Here is an 18118-nt window from a genome sequence, read left to right as displayed (position 1 = left end):
AGAAAAGAACCGCAACAGTTTTCTGTGGAGAAAACCTAAATCCATTTCTGTCTGCCCAAAGTGCTAATTTGTTTATTGTGAGTTGTAGTTGTCTCTCACAAGTTGCCAGGCTAGAAGATGTGCATGCAGTTTGAAGGTCATCAACGTAGACCGAGTACATAATGGACTATGGAATTATACTGGTTAAAGAATTCATTTTTACTATGAACAATGTAGTACTTAAAATGCATCCCTGAGGAACGCCGTTTTCCTGAGTAAAATTATTTGAGAGGGTTGCGCCGAGACGAACTTGGAAAGAACGGTTGGATAAAAAGTCGCTCAAATATTTCAGCATCCTCCCGCGGATACCAAGCTCTGCCAGGTCGCGAAGAATCCCGAACCTCCAGGTCATGTCGTATGCCTTCTCCATATCGAAAAAAACTGAAAGGCAGTGTTGCCTGTGTATAAAGGCCTCTCGATTGTGTTTTCCAGGCGGACTAAATGGTCGACTGTGGAACATGTTTTTTCAAAACCACATTGGTGGACATCAAGAAGCTCTCGGGATTCTAGAATAAACATTAATCTAATATTTATAACACTCTCAAAAGATTTGGCAAGACAGCTTGTAAGGGTTATAGGCCTGTAACTGTTAGGGGAGGTTGGTGGCTTTCCTGATTTTAGAATTGGAACAATAACGGGTTTTTTCCAAGCAGCTGGAATTTTTCCCTACTACCATATTTTGTTAAAAAATTTTAACAGAACTTCTACAGATTGCTCAGAGAGATGGGACAGCATTTCATAATGAATTTCGTCGGGGCCTGGTGCAGTTTGTTTACCTATAGACAGTACTCTCTGTATTTCTTGAAGTGTAATCAAATTATTGTAAGGTTCGTTTGTGCTGCCTGCCTTAGGGGGCCTTTGTTTTTCGGTTGTGTTTTTGTATTTTAAGAATGACTGTGTATAGTGGGAAGAACTAGAAACTATAAAAAAATGTTGCCCCAAAATGTCTGCTTGTTCTTTAATACTTCTCTGAATACTAGGATCCGTCAGCAGAGGAAGGTGAATGGGGAATAGCTGCCATTTACTTTTCTGATCTGCTCCCACAGTTTTTTTGATGTTACCGAGCTGTTCATTGAAGACACATAATTTTACCAAGACATTTTTTCCGCGTTCCGCCGTATATATCGGGCTTTAGCTTTTGCCTTTTTGAAAACTATTAGATTTTCGTGAGTAGGATACCTACGAAATACACCCAGGCCTTATTTTGTTGTTTTTTGGCTTCCCAACATTCTCGCGTCCACCATACCTTGTGGTTCTGGCGCACCACGCCTGTGGACAGGGGAATAGCTAGCCGTGCAGCATCGATGATACACTTTGGGAAAATTTCATTGAGTTCATCTATGCTAAGTGTTTCTGAGTAAATGTCTTCTAATGTGGCCTTTTCTCTAAACAACGCTCAATCAGCTAAATGTAGCTTCCATCGCCGTGGTTTGGTTGGGATGACTGCAGGTGAGGATGATAGGCTTATAAAAACTGGTAGGTGATCACTCCCAAACGGGTTGTCTAAAACGTCCCACTTAAAATCGCTAAAAACAGAAGGTGAACAAAAAGACAGGTCTAAACTGCTCATTTTCCCAGACGTTGGGGAACAGTATGTGGCCTTTTTCGTATTTAAAAGACATACATTATTCGTCAGGATAAAATATTCGATTATTTGACCTCTAGCGTCACAGCGTACGCTTCCCCACAGGGAGGAGTGAGCATTAAAATCCCCAAGTAACAGATATGGCTCCGGAAGTTCTCTGATCAGTTGCTGTATATCATGGAGTGTTAACGTAAAATGTGGAGGAATGTATACGGAACAGATTGTTAGTGTTTTGTAGCTTACGATACTGGCTGCAACCGCCTCAAGTTTTGTTTTGAGTTTAATTTCTTGAGCAGGGACGCCGCTTTGAACGACTATCGCGACGCCTCCCGATAGCTGATTTGCCTGCTCTCGATCGCGTCTAAAAGTTTTATAATGTTTCAGGATATGTACATGTTGTGGACCAAGATTGGTCTCCTGAAGACATAAAGCTGTGGGTAACATTGACCCTAAAATATGTGTTATGTCGCTGTAATTTCGCATAAGTTTTCTACAATTCCCAATGGATTAAAAAAGCCATGTTTATGTTTTTGAGAGGAAATGAAAGGGGATTTCCTTAGTAGTGGGCCCGTTATTAGGGGCCTGTCTTTTTTTCGTTCAAGAGAGCTGTTCCGCCGCTGCAAAGCAGGCGGAGTGGCAGTTGTATCCATCGCCTCACGAGAGGCGCTGGAGGACCGCGGGAAAGCCGCGGGTTTGTGGGTTTCAGTCCTTCCCCGGTTGGGGGAAGTCCTGCGGGATGCTGACGCATGGACCGGCGCTCCCTGCTTTGACACTGGCAGGGCAGCTTTCGCTGACCCTGCCTGGGGCGTGAATGGTCCCTGCCATTGGCTCGATGGAAGTGGCCTCGGCAGGCACCGGGGTGCTGTGTGGTGCACCGCCCCTGCGCACCACATCAGCAAAGCTGGATTTTGCTGTGAAGGAGAACTGGTTGGTAACGGCAAATCGCCTTCTTGCTTCTCTAAATGAAATGTTTTCCTTTGTTTTTATCGTGATAATCTCTTTTTCCTTCTTCCAGGACGGACAGGCCCTGGAGTATGCAGCATGTTCTCCTTCGCAGTTAGCGCCCGCGCAGGGCTGCGTCACATTCCTCAGAAACGTGATCCTTGGAAGCACATTTTGCGCACGTTTGCGGCCGCGGCAGCTCTGTGAGCCGTGGCCAAACCTTTGACAGTTGAAGCATCTTCGTGGGTTTGGAATATAGTGGCCTGACATTTACTTTTAAGTATCCTACATCGATGGTTTCTGGTAATGTACTTGTATTGAATGTTAGAACCAAGTGTTTTGTCTATTTCTTTGTTGTCTTTCCGGATTTTGATTCTGTACACATCTGTGACATTTTGGTCAGACAGGCCTTCCAGCAATTCTTTTTCGGTTAGGTGTATGAAGTCATCTTCAGAGATGACACCACGGACTGAGTTTAGGGATCGGTGCGCTATTATGGAAACTGGGATTTCTCCGATGGATGCAATGTTTGCGATTTTCGAGTTCTGGATGTTGTCAAGGAGTTCTAACAATAAGTCTCCGCTGGCCATTTTAGACACCTTGTAGCCAGGGCCCAGGGTATCTGTTAGGCATTTAGAAACAGGGAACGGAGAAATTATTCTTGCTTGTTTTTCATTACTTTCGCTGTGGATAACATAGAACTTGGTGAATGTCAATGTCGGTTTCTTTTTTGAAAAAAAGTCTGCTGCTTCGTTCCGCCCTCTCTTGAGAGAGCGATCGGGTTTTGAAAGGGGGGGGAGCCATAAAAAATGAAGTTTTTCAGTCATGGTGCCAGCCACCCACCATGGAGTCCAACAAGGGGACGGGACAGGAACTTGAACGCAAGTCCTGCCCACGCCAGCTGTACACCTCAACTATAACCAAATACGACACAACTCAGGGTAGTTGGTCACACAAGGTTAACCCTCGCCGCCAGGAAAAAATGAAAAGCCAAGAAGCGAGTAGGAGATAGGAGAGTTGTGAGAAAGAGATAGGAAAGTGAAAAACAGAGGGGAGGATAGGAAAAGGCGACTGCCAATTTCCCCCGGTCGGGTCAGGCCGGAGGTGCCGTCTAGGCGAAGCTGGGGCCAAAGTGGTGTGTTGCTTCCGCCGAGGGGCCTTAAAGGTCCAAACGCTCGGCATCGGCTCAACCACCAGGATCCCCTTTTCCCCGGACACGTTGATGCCACGCACGGCGAAGCGTGGGTGCTCGGGTCCGTGGCGATGCACTGTTCACCATCATCCCCTTGCGGGGATGTCCCTGCGGATGCTCGGGAACCCGCGGTGTCGCCACTCACCGTCGCGACGCCTGCAAGCTGCAGGCGCTCCCCTGCTGGGACTTCCCTATTAGCTTGTGTTTCGTCGTCAAGGGCGGAACGTCGCAAATGATCTGCATGCACAAAACGCACTATGTTTCCAATGGCAACCAAATAGGTAGCTGGAGACTTCACTCGCACAATTTTTCCAGGATGCCACTTCACTTGATCCCCGCGCACAGAACGCACCAGCACCCTCTCACCAGTCACAAAATATCGCGGCTGCGCTCTTCGCTTATCTGCTGAACGCTTCACCCTACCGGTTTTTTCCGTCATGGCATTTGTCAGATTTGGTCGCAGCAAGGACAATCTGGTCCGAAACTTACTTCTCAATAACAATTCAGCCGGTGTCTTGCCGGTGAATGTGTGCGGCGTTGTTCGATAACAATAGAGAAAGTTGTCTATTCTGTGCTGCAAATTTCTTGTAGTGCCCTTTTCTCTGTCCTCTAGCAACTGCTTGAAAAGTGCAGTCTTTGTAGTCTGTACAGCACGTTCCGCCGATCCGTTCGACTGCGGGTGATAGGGAGAGGTGCATGTGTGCTTTATTCCGTGCGCTTTCAAGAATGCTTCAAATTCAGCGGCCCGGAATTGCGGTCCGTTTTCAGTTACAACTTCCAACGGTACACCATGCGCCGCGAACATAGATCTATTTCAACTGTCCGAGCAGTCGTCGTCGTGCTACACACCTTTACTTCCAACCACTTGCTATACGCATCCACAGCTAAAAGGAGCATTTTTCCTTCTTTCTCGGCAAAATTAAGATGGACCCTTTCCCAGGGGTGTTCGCGGACTCTCCACGGAGCCAGAGGTACTGGCTGTGCTGAGGATTGGACACTATGACAAATGCTGCTCTTTCGCACTGTTTGCTCCAGCGCTTCATTGATACCCGGCCACCAGACCATTGACCTTGCTGCCATTTTCATTGCGATTCCAAGGTGCTGTTCATGTAGCAAATTCAATACAACGCTTTGTAAACACTTCGGAACGATTACTCTGTCTAAACAATGCATCCAGCTTCAATAGAGTTCAAAACGTCGAACCCAGAAAGGTTTCAGTTCTTCAGAAACCAATTTCGCCCATCCATGCCATATCATGTCCCAAACCATCGTTAGCAGCTTATCGCGCGTTGTTTCGAGCTCAGTATCTTTTGCTGTCAAATGAAACTCGTCAAGCGTGGAAAATTAAAATATTTCGTCAGTCTGCTCTGGCAAAGGCAGTCTAGATAAGGCATCTGTGTGGGCAATCTCCGTACCGGGCTTGTGAGCTATCTTTGCTAGAAAAGTAAACCATCGATGCAACCTAGCAGTGGCCACTGCACTACTTTTCCTTGTTGGGTCGAAGAGCACGGTTAGTGGTTGATGATCTGTGAAAACATTGAAGGTTCTACCATACAAGTAGTTGTGAAATCTTTTCACCCCAAAAACAATGCTCAAAGCTTCTTTTTCAATTTGGCCATATTTGCGCTCGGCAGGCGAGAGTGAGCGCGATGCAAATGCAATTGGTTTATCTTTCCCGTCCACGACATGCGACAACACAGCTCCAAGACCATATTCGGAGGCGTCACATGTTAGCCGTGTTTCTTTTTCTACGTCGTACAGCTCCAGAACATCTTCACTAGTTAGCATACCTTTGCAAGCCTTAAAAGAATCATCACATTGACGCGACCAGTGCCATACAGTGTCTTTGCGCAATAAGTCATGCAGTGGTTCTAGAACTGTAGCTATATCAGGCAAAAATTTTGAGTAAAAATTAATCAAGCCCAAAAAAGCCTTCAGCTGGGTCACGTTGTCTGGTTTTGGCGCATTCTTTATGGCTGCCACTTTATCTGCAGTGGGATGTAATCCATTTCTGTCAATTTCATGATAAAGGTATCTTATTCGCTGCTGAAACAAATTGCATTACTCGGTGTTTACCCTTACACTGTGTTCTTTTAGGCGTATGAGGACCTGCTCTAATCTGTCTTGGCACTGCTTTTGATCTTTGTCCGCGATGACAATGTCATCTAAGTAGCAGGCTGTGCCAGTTAGCCCGTGCAAGACTTGGTCCATAACAGCCTGAAACACGCCCGGCGCGCAGGCTACGCCGTAAGGCAAGCGTCGGAAACGGAATAGGCCAAGGTGCGTATTGACCGTGAGCAGTTCTTGCGCTCGTTCGTCTAATTCTAGTTGCAAGTATGCTCTAGACAGGTCCAAAACTGAAAAGACGGCTCCGCCTTGTAACGTTATAAAGATGTCCTCTGGCAAAGGGAGCGGGTATTGGTCAACCTCAATTGCAGGATTTACCGTGACACGGTAATCACCACATAGACGAAGCTCATCGCCAGTTTTCTTAGGAACGATCACCAGAGGAGTCGCCCAAGCACTGTGTCGCACCCGGTATATGACTCCAGCTTTTTCTAAGTTCCCCAGTTCCTGCTCGACTCTCTCGCGCAAAGCATACGGCAATGATCGCGCCTTGCAAAACACTGGCGAAGCGTTCTCTTTAACAACGCTTGCCGTAAAGCCTCTTATCGCTCCGTAGCCATGTTCGAACACTTCGCGATATTTGTCAGTCAAGGATATTTCTTTCGCCAGTGCCTTCACTTGCATCACTTCATGCCACCTGATTTTGATTTTGCCAAGCCAGTTGCGCCCGAGCAACGTAGGCAGTCTCGCGCCTTTAGTCTCTGTGACAATTACTAGGGGCAAAAGAAAACATTGATCATAGTACACCACTTCAACATCAATAATACCTTTGATATCAACAAGTTTGACATCAGCGGGTCTAAGATTGGCGTTTGGAAAATGCCTAGCGCACACTGCCTGCGACATTATGGAAACCGCCGCTCCAGTGTCCAATTCCATGGCTACGTTTTCCCCGTTTAACAACACAGTGACTACAATGGCAGGAACGCCCGTACGGTTTTCAGTGTGGCAAAGCGTGAGCAGGTCACTCACTGTCTGAAGATTCCTGTTCAAGTTGATGCACAACTCTACTTTTGCACATTTTCGCAACATGACCATTCTTTTGGCATTTATAACACACGTGGTTTAGGAACGGACAACTTACAGGTGCATGGCGCCCACCACATCGATGGCAATCTGATTTAGTCCTTTGAGTCGAAGTCATCGGTTTCGGCTTGTCGGGGGCGTGGCAGCTGCCGACACGCACTTCGGAGCCCTTTGGCGACGCCGACGACTTGCTCTGCTAGTGGACGTAGCTACCGCTCGACGAGTGCTGACAGGTAGTTTCCGAAACCATTGCCAGTGTGTACTTAGCTGCCATATTCATAGCAGTAGCGATGCTGGAGGCACGGTCCCAGGTGAGCTCGGTGTCACTCATGGCCAGCAGCCGGCAACGTATAGCCTCGGAATGAAGCCCAGCAATCAAGCGGTCACGAAGCGCTTGTTCCAAGAAGCTGCCGAAGTCGCATGAGGCTGCCGATTTCTTGAGCCGCACCACGAAGTAGTATGTTTATTTGGCCATATTATATACAATATGTCCTCGAGGTGAGGCTAAAGGAGGTAGACCAGGCCGTGACACTTTCTTGAGGCCCTTGCTTCTTTTGATTAAAGTGGTACCGTTCGCTCACCACAGAACGCGTCGGAGTGTAGTGCTTCTGCAGCACTGTGACAACGTTCTTGTACGTCGATGTGCTGGGAGTCCCAGGGAGCAGTAGACTTCGGAGCGTCACATACGCTTTTTCTCCGATGGCGTTCAGAAAACAGATGCAGTTTCTTGGCGTCGGAAACGTCGTTAGCCGTTATGTACAGCTCGAAGCGTTCGATGAAGACGTCCAAGCTTCCGCTGTCGGGATCAAACTCTGGTAGCTTGCCGCCTGTGGATGCCATCGTCAGTTCTGGTTGCATCCCATCCTCGTCACCAGTTTGTTGCATCCACACAGAAGACGTTGGCTTGATGAATACAGCTTTATTACGAGTACTGCATCCAGGCAGCACGAAAAACAAATCCCCCCAGTACAGCCCATGAACGAGTATTTATTCTGTGGCAGCTGCACTCGAACATGCGCAGAACCAAGGCAACCGCACTATCTATATCTTTATCAAACACGGTCAACTCACGTGTCGCATTCCAGATACCGACACAACAGTGTGGATGCGATAAATCGAACTTGAAATGCAAGATATCGCGATCGCTCAGGCCGGGCACGTGTGTTACTTGTGACATGGTATCTTGAGATGTTGTTAGTACAAGACGTAGACAGGCAGAGAGGCTATATACTAATGAACGTGTACCAACTAGCTCAACTTTCTGCCCTGTTGCATATACTAAAGGCCCCGCCTTCTAATTGTCTCGCCCTACGAGTGACAAATTCAGTCTTCTAAAAACACCCGTTTATTCCGGATACACAAAAGCACTTTGCAAGAACACCGTATTGTGACGACAACATTACAATTTCAATATAAACTTATTTTAAACTCTTCGAATCTAAGAAGCAATGGGACATACAAACATTCTAACAAGAATTGCTAACAATTTAAGATTTAAAGAAGGAATATGAACACTTGGTGCATCTTTCAAAAATATAAACGAAGTCACAAACAGGAGTCAAAGACCAGAAGTTGTAATGGCGAAGCGGCAACACAGGGAATTGAGGGCCGATTTTATGGGAGGAACTAATTTGAGCTCATGCACAGTGGCAGCTTGAAAAAAGCTGACGTATTTTACTATGTTGAACTTCACTGTCCTTCACATTATACAAAGGCTACCGCACAATGCATAATGTGTATCTTAGCGCATATACATCTGAATAAAGCCGTCCGCGATGTCACTCAGGCTTATTTTGTGGGCGAGCTCTTTGGCACAAGAAGTGCTATGTGATTTATCGAGCTTGTCCCATTGTTGACCTGAGATACGATTTTACGCGACGGAGGCATGAAAACGATCTCACAGATGTGCATGACGCGGACTGCTGGAATATGCTGACCCCATCGCTCAGTCCCCCCCCCCCGAAAAACTTCGGGGGAGGCTCGAACCCTCCAGCCCCCCCCCCCCCCCCCCCCCCCCGTATAGGCGCTTATGTTAAAGCTGCCGCACGCAAAGTCTACGTAGTTCAGGAAGCCATCTAGAACGACCGCACTTACTGCGAAGAATCTTTTTCGAGCGTATTTGATGAAGCCAAGGAGATGTCACAACACACTGAATGTAGACATTTCTACCCGCCTGACTGATCCCGCCAATTCCCCGCGGTAAAGTCCCGGCAGAAACGCCTGAAGAATATTTTCAAAGAAATGTCCACATGTATTTTATTGATCTCACTTTAAAAAATTGTAGCAACGGTTTGGAACCCACAGAGCATATTGCTGAAGAATTTAGCGGCAATCATTCATGATGCAGCAACCAGTGGCTTATCGTGACCGCGTGCGTGAAGCAAAAGAGCTTGTTCAAGCATTTCCTTATGATGTTGGGAGAAAGCATGTTCTAGCATCAAGGAATGCCCCTGAAAAAATGTTTAAAAGACATGCGGATATCCCCAGGAACTGCGGGAAACTCCCACGGACATTCCTCACATACCGTTTTGGCTGCACTTTCTAAATGTAATGAAGGTCCGTTGGAAGATTGGATTGGGGGGGGGGGGGGGGGGGGGGGGGGGTTGCATAGACCATACCAAAGAAATATCGGTTATATTGGTCAAATAATAACAAATTTCATTGAGGATTTTTACAGGCCCAAGAGAAAAAACTTCCACGGCCCACGTGGAAATATTCGCAAAATCTATTTTACATTTTCTACGATTGAGACGTGAAGAAGACGATAGCAGATTACTGTAGTTGCATGGCCCACTGCTGACAGTTTTAGGGGTAAAATATGCGTAGCATCACACGCTCTCGCGGTGAATATGTTGAATAACAAGCATAATATGTGAAACAAGATCAGGGTACAGAAACGCTACAATTCAGACATCAGCAGCACCAACATATTGAGCATACATCCACAGAACGAAAAATTTCCTCGAGTTTGTATACCCCGGGTGCATGTTTTTCGGCAGGGGAATATGAAATTTTACCTGACGTTCTTATCTTCTTCTACCTTTTGCGTAGGGCCCATATCCGGATTTATTCCAACTTTCGACAAAATGGCTCTCCTTGTCCCCGTGATGCTGTCTCTCATTGGCACCGCTTCTGCTAGTTCTGCCCATGTGTTGTGCCCCCCCCCCCCCCCCCCCGAGCCATCAGCCTCGCTGTGGATGTGCATATGGGTAGCCCCAGCGCTCTTTTAACGCATCTGCTCATTAAAAAATCAATCTTTTCTCTTTCCGCCGCTTTCAGATCCAGGTTCCGGCGCTGTGTATAGCTCACTCGGCTGAAGATGTGCGCCTGTGCCAGTTTAATCAAAGTTCTAACCCTCGGCCCCTGCTGGCCACCCGCCTCATTAGGCTCAGGGTCTGCCTCGCGTGATTCTCCAGCATCTCGCCGTTATGTCCATGTGACTGGAGAATCAGGCCCAAGATTCTGATTTGCTCGACTTTTGGGTACATCCGTACACGCCACTTTAATTTTGACCTCCGACGGTGCCTTGCACCTTAAGTGCTTCAGATTGCATATATAAACGATTCTGATTCTGTGCAGCGGCCGCGCTATCCCGTGACAGCCACCATTCTGCGCAGGCGGAGTATAGAAGCTGCCGAGGAAATCGCGATCGCGTTAGCTTGCGTTGTAACTGAAGCGAAATTTGCCGTCAGTGACAGCAAGACTGCAATCCAAAATTTTAGCAAGGGTTTAGCGGCCAGAATCCTGGGCCAGAGAAAGATGGATAGAAAATTAAAATAATTCGGACTCCGGCGCACGGCAGCCGTACCCGGAAACGAGGCGGCCACGAGCTGGCTCGAGATCGAGCCGCTACAGGGCCCCTCGTTGACCGAGGGATAGCGGAGAGCGCGTGCTAAAATATGGGGAGATCACGCAGCATCATAGGCTGGATCGAATTTGGTGCCCCCACCAGACACGAAATTAAACAACAGAGGCGCCTGCAAACCTATACGTATCCGCATCCGGTTATGGCGAAGCGCATGTTTCCCGAGGCCAGGAGCGATAGGTGTAATCTTTGTGGGGCGAGAGGGACCCTCGACCACATAATATGGGAGTGACCCGTACTCTCCCGGGTGGTTGGGGGGGGGGGGGGGGAGGAGATGGCGCATAATTTTTGGAGTAGAGAAACCTGGGAGACCTTGCTGCGCAGCTCGGACCCTGCTATCCATGGTAAAACAGCGCGGAAAAAACACGAGGACGGAACAAACACGACGACACGAACCCTGCGCTCCAGCTCCTGCTTGTCCAACTGGCTGAAGAGGCCGCCGGGACTCAAGGACCTCACGGCCAGCATCCAAAGCGGCACCTCCTGCCCCGCCGGCTGCGTGCCGCGGGGGGGAAAGGGGGGGGGGAGTTGCCTTCTCGGTTGGACAATAAAAATTTTCACTGTTACTACTTCTTGACTTTATATACTCCCAATTAAGACCCTCCTTTTGCAGCCACCTGGCTCCTGCACGTTAAAGAATATTATTTAATTTAATTATGAATCTGTCATAACACAAACAAGAAATGAAAATGAGCAGACCACATTGCAGATATCTTCTATCAGAAAAAAATTAGAGTGCACTCTGCTATTTTTGTCGCTAACGCATACGTATTGAGACGTGATTCATGCAATTGTCCGTATTATCATCCGAACGGGCTATCCACCGGATATCGTGTCAGGACATCTATAACAAGGACTTGTCACGGGTCACGGACATTCCTCGCAAGCACTCAAGGGTGTTAGGATATCTGGCTATGATTCGGATATCCTTGGGATCTGGTGTTGTAACTTGGGTCAAGGAAAAATTTGCCTGTGGTGTTCTAAATGGGAAGCAGTATAGAGCCAAGTCGCCACCCCTGCCAGCATCCGATGCCGTCGATCACTGCGACTCCCAGTTTTACCCAAACCTAAACAAGCTGCTCCAGATGATCTTCGTCACCCTGGCAGATATCACTGCCGAGAGCTCATTTCCAAGTCTGCGGCTATTTTAAAATTATTTACGTTCTACGATGGATGAAGACCGCCTAGTCTGCTTGGCAGTGCTTTACGTTCATTAAATATTACTGTGACAGCTTCGGATTAAGTAATTGATCGCTTCGCAAAAGAGCCATGGCGAGTAGATTTTGTACTGTGATAGATGTTTATTTCATTGCTATAAAAATTGACCAGTTCGGTATTATTTCGAATCGACGGCCACCTCAAACATGAACAAAGCAGCTTCGACCGAATGTATTCCGTATAGTATACATATGATTATCACATGCAGATCAATATGCAGGACGATTTTTTTCTTATTTGAGCGTGGCAGTGTACCTCTCCCCCAATCATTTGTCGCAATTTCGACAAATTATTGCTTAAAATCAAACGAGTGCTTAAGCAACCCCCGCCCCCCTTCCCCGAGATACAGAAGCAAAACTTAGGTTCTCCATGTGACGTTTTGCTCAATACCACAGGTGGGCAACCTCATGAGGTCGACCCCAACCACAATATGACCTCAACCTCAATTCGTCAGTTGAGGTCGGCGATGGCTCGAAATTTTGTGAGTGAGGGCACTGAGGTAAGCAAATCAGACCTCAACCTCACGCGTGAATTTGAGGTTGAGTGAGGTTGTCATTCAGTGAGGTCGAAATTTTGAGGTCGAGACTTTTTGCAGTGGCCGCGGCTTACTTGAACGAGTGCCGCTTCCGAAGCGGAGTTGGAGCGCACCACTGCAGTGTTCATGCAATGACGCTTGGTGTTTGGTTTCCCCTGTTTGCACAACCGGATGCCACAGTCCTCTCTTAGCTTTTGGTGCTGCGCCGTAATGTCCGTTCAGCCCGAGCCTACAGGAAGGCCCACCCTTCTGGTCTTCCTGGAAGGAGTGCTGCTGTCACGCACTGCACTCTCCCTTCCCTTTCTCCCGCTGGCGTAGCAGCCGTAGCTGCCTGTCGGTCGGCTCAAACTCCCAGGATCACGCGAAGCACGTAACTCGCGTTGACCCGCGGTAGCTTTCTCTGATGCCGCAAACAATTAAGTTCAATCCAACAGGCACGCTAAGTTCGTCGCAGCGCGGATGGCCCAAAGCAAGACTGCTTCTTGTTCATGCTCGTTGCCGGCGGTGGCGTCACGGCTCTTGCCTCGCAGTCGAATAAAGGGATCCTGCTGTACATTACACGCTGGCTTAACAGAAACTGGAGCAGTCGGCACAGGCGAGAAAATGTGATTCAGGCGGTTCCTAACAACGACAAATGCTAATCCGATGAAAAATGCACGAAGCCAGAAAAAATCGGTATAACATCGCCGAAGCTTTCGATTGGTGTCTTACCGGTTCGAATCTCAGACTTCTGCTCTATATTCCCGTTCCGTAATGCAAGCAGATGCAAATATAATTTCACTTTTATATCCTTCCAGATAACCTTTATTTGGTCTCCTGTTCGTTCTCGGAAATTCACATATTATGCGGAAACGCCGCAGCACTGGACGAATATACCAGCATAGCAATGTTATAGCGGTAAAATATGGAAAACTATAATGAATGCATGATGATGTGGTAGCTGATCCCTTTTTTAAATGAAGATGTGGGAATAGAACTGTTTACTTGCTGCTGAGTTGGTGTTTCAAACCTTCTAATATGACGTTTAATGGGACACACTGTTGTTAGCTTCTGTTTTTAGTTTGCGATTTTTGTCTGTAAGTTTGTAATCGTTCTCTTTTTTCTTTCTCGTATGGGATCAGTTAGGGTGACGGCCTGCCTTGCAGACGACCAGGCACTGCGCACACCGTTATATTTCCTTTCACTACTTTGCAGAGACCCATTGTTCATCTTAAACTGCTTCCCAGAATGCTCGCGCGGTGCTTGCGGGTAAAAAACTTCGAGGATGCCGGCGAACCATTGATTAGTTCATCTTTGAAGGAAAACAAGTGATTGACTCAAAGAAGCTTGTCTCAGATTGGTTTGACGATATGGTACCCAGAATTCTGTTCACGCGTATAGTATTTAGGCGTTTTTTTTGTCCTGCGAGTTTGGGGGGATGGGGGGGGGGGTTGGAAAAAGATTCGGCTGCAGCGAAATTTGAGTGCAGAGCCATGATGCTCTTGACAGAGCGGTTCAAGCTGCCCACTCTAGGCCAGTCGTTTTGGCCCGTGCGATTTCAATAGTCGGCACAGTGTTCGAAGACGTAATTTAGCCGGTTCCTGCAAAGTGCAGCGGGATCACCGAGTCATCGGAAAATTTCCAGGATTTCGAAACCATCACCATCGCCTCCTGGAGGGAAGTGGTAGAAACGGAGGTGGGTCCTGAGTCTCCTGACCTCCCAAGAGCATCAACATCATCATCCTTAATTATTAGCTGTAATTATTCCTGCTTTGCTCGTAGAATTATTGTCTTCGGCTGCTGGTAATGTAGAATATTTAATCAATATTCGAGAAGCTTTTAATTTGGTAGCGGTATATCGATTCCCCCGGGCTTTCAAAGATACACTATTATCATCGTCATCGCCATCACCTTGAGGGTCAACGGCATGTGCATTCAGCCAGAGGCCATCATCATCATCATCATCAACAGCATGTGTTGTTGCATGATCGTTGCAGTATTAGGATGGAAAGTTGGGCTAGTTGGGTTACGTACATTTTAAAGGAAAAAATACAGCGCGAACATAGACGACGGACGAAGAAGAGGTGCACAACACAAGCGCTGTCTCGCAACTAAAATTTTATTCAAGAGGAAAACACATATCTAAAGCGTCCGAAAAAACGGCAAAGTCAGCAATCACATGAGGCAATCAACACTTGGAACAAACTCAAAAAAACAGATCAGATAGCGCAGGGCGCCCTCTTTTTTTCTTCTATGACCCAAGGCAAATCAGGTGTTGCACAAGAACCGTATCTCCGCATCAAATAGTGTGATAGAGGGTTGACTGATGCACGTGTTAATCTTCTTCTTTATAAAAAACGCTTCCATGATCTCTCTAGTACGTTGGTCGCGGTGCCGGTACAGTACCTCGGTTTTCTGAAATATTGCCTTACAGTTGTCTTTATCTTCGCACTGAGCGCAATGTTTAGAAACATCTGACGATGCGTTTTCGTGCTCTTTTAGTCGGATATTTAAGCAGCGCCCGGTTTGTCCGACATACACCTTTTGGCAAGTGAAAGGAATCTGGTAGACCACCGAACGCGCACAATCCACAAATCTTGATCTGTGCCGCAACGAACACATAAAGGGGTGCATTTTTTTCTTCCATTCTTGGACATCAGTCCCAGTCATCGGACACAGGCGTTGAAGCTTTTGGGGTGCTGTACAGACCACGTCGACATTAAAACGACGAGCAACATTCCTCAGATTGTGCGCCAATCTATGCACGTAGAGAACGGCCACTGCTTTCTTTTTGGCTCCCGTTCTTTCACCTCTGTTCGTGGTTCGGAGACCTCTGAAATTGCGAATTAGTTTTTCGCATGTTCGTGATATCACAGAGAGGGGGAAACCTGCCGCGGTCAGTCGTTGTACTTGCAAGGAAACACCGTCTGCGACGGAGTGCACACAAGGTTTTTCTAGAGCAGATCTTAGGCAGGAGAGAGCTATGCCGCTTTTTACCAGTTTTGTGTGCCCTGAGCAAAAGTTCAGTATCGGCTTTTTGGAGCGCGGTTTATTAACCCAACAAGTGTGGCCCTCCTTGAACATCAGTCTTAGATCCAGGAACTGAAGTTCATCTTCTTCCGGCATTTCGAACGTGAAATTTAGACCCATTGCGTTCTCTTTAAACACTTTCAACACATCAACCGCGCGCCTAGCGTGCCCTCCCTTTTTCATTAGTATTAGAAAGTCATCTACATATCTCCAGATCTAAAAAGCAAGACCGTCAAGATTTTCCTTGATCGCTACGTCTACTTTTGCAAGAAAAATGCTACTTAGTATCGGGGCTACACGAGAACCAATACACACACCCTGTTTTTGCAAGAAAATTGTCCCGCGCCATTCCACAAAAGTTGAACACAGGTAAAAAGAAAGCAGTTCTAAAAAGGCTTCTACTGTGATACCGCTGCGACCAGTAAATGCTAATTCATCGTTCTTGAGTGTGATGCATTCCTTCACGGTGGACAAGAGCTTGCCATGAGGTAGAGAATAATACAAATCTTCAACATTAATGCTAAATCCGAAACAGGTTCCTGGGTTGCTATCTTGGAGGTACCGGACGATTGCCTGTGAGTCAGGAACAGTGTGACATTCCGTGTGTGCTACGAGGATCCACGTTCGACGGCGCGGCGTAGACGGAGACCCGTGACAGCGGCATCATCAATTACCCAGCCATGCTCTTTGAGTGACGACCAGAACAACCGGACCCGCCGCCGCCCCGGGGAAACAGGCTTTATCCTCCCCAATTTCCGGGCACATTCCAGGACAAGGGAGCTGTCAGCGGGCCAGAGCGCGCCGTACCACAGCCGACGCTATGCGCTACCGCGAAGACAACATTCTTTCCCTCCCCCCCCCCCCCCCCCCTTTGTCGTGGGCTATCGCCGGGAAGGCACCCACAGCTTCCCAGAAGGGCCGTGACGGACACCTGTCATGGCGGACAGGCAGTACTCGCCAAGAATGTGGAAAGACAGGCGCTAGTGAATTAGCTCCGAAGAGAGAGCCTGTGTATACTCTCACTTGAGAGAGAGTGGTGGCGTTTTTGTTGTTTATTTAGTTTGTATTGTTAACAGACTCTGGGTTCGAGGCTAAGCCCAACCCAAGGGGTGGTCCCCATCTCGCATGTTATTTTGGATTGGAGAATTGATGCTTTGGGCGGGCCACTGAAAATGACCGCCCTTAGTCCTTTGTTAATCAAGTGCTTAAAAGCGCATGTAAACGGATGCAGTCCAGCCCAGTCTGAGCTGGGGCTCCATGCTTAGCATGTAATGTGATGCTACTTAGGCACTAACCTGCCCGGTCGATGAGTAAACTAGTGCAAAGTTTGTTCTGTTGTAAAATTATGCTCTGCTGTCATCATCTACAAGCTCGCCTCCTGTTCATCTTCCAAGCCGAACGACACTAGAGGAAGGGTTTGTGAACCATCCTCGAAGAAACGGACGACTATTGAAATTCTACTGCATACACGCTCAGGACGACATCGTTAGCGAAGAGGGCCTTCAGCGCCGAAGCCCGACGGCGTGCAGCTTCTGCCAGCAACCGCTCGAGCCCAACTCCGGAGCCACTCCATCGCCCCCATGAAGTCGTCGGCACGTAAGCTCGGACGCCCCAGCCTCTGATGTATAACCTTAATCATGTGTAATTATTGAATATACCTGTTTGTTTAAACTGAGCCATACGGTGTCTCTTTGCCTCTCCGTCCCGTGTGGACCTGCGCATTATGGGGGTCATCACAACAGCATAGGGGTCGACTACTTCTAAGGCGTTGAGGTTCTTTTGTAGATAGCCGGATACTGCGTGTTGCCAAGTGTGGCGCTCGGACACAATTGTGCGAAAGGGAATATTCGGTTTCTGAGTTTTTACGGCAAAAAACAATTCAAGACTTAGAGCTGGAGCTTTCTTTACACTAGAAGCAAGCGAGATGAGGTTACACTCCGTTAGCAATTCGACTGCACGGTCCCTTACTCGTTCACACTATCTGGTCTGTTTTTTTGAGTTTGTTCCAAGTGTTGATTGCCTCATGTGATTGCTGACTTTGCCGTTTTTTCGGACGCTTTCATATATGTGTTTTCCTCTTGAATAAAATTTTAGTTGCGAGACAGCGCTTGTGTTGTGCACCTCTTCTTCGTCCGTCGTCTATGTTCGCGCTGTATTTTTTCCTTTAAAATGTTCGTTGCAGTATGTCACACATGAGAACTGGCGCGTTTACCTGCTGATCAATCCGAAAGTCATTAATGTGGACCGAGCTGTAGGCACTCTTTGTAATGCGTCATGCGCATGTGTAGTAATGTGGAATCCATATGGATCTTGAAATGGGGGTGGGCGGGGACCTGCTATGACTTGTGACAGTACATCATTGTCACGTGACTAGGTCTGACGTCACGTTACATCGTCGTTACGTGGCTAGGTTTGACGTCACGTTACATCGCTGTCACGTGACCTGGTATTACGTCACACTCATATGCTGCCATCACTAATACAAATTAGTCTTAGCGTTACCTAATTACATTAATAAGCATTGATTAGGCACGTTGATCAGTGTATGCTAATTAGCATTAATTAATGATGTGACTTCAT

This window comes from Amblyomma americanum, chromosome 3 (genome assembly GCF_052857255.1).
Source record: "Amblyomma americanum isolate KBUSLIRL-KWMA chromosome 3, ASM5285725v1, whole genome shotgun sequence".
NCBI classification, from domain to species: Eukaryota; Metazoa; Arthropoda; class Arachnida; order Ixodida; family Ixodidae; genus Amblyomma; species Amblyomma americanum.
Note: the sequence above shows the minus strand (reverse complement) of the source record.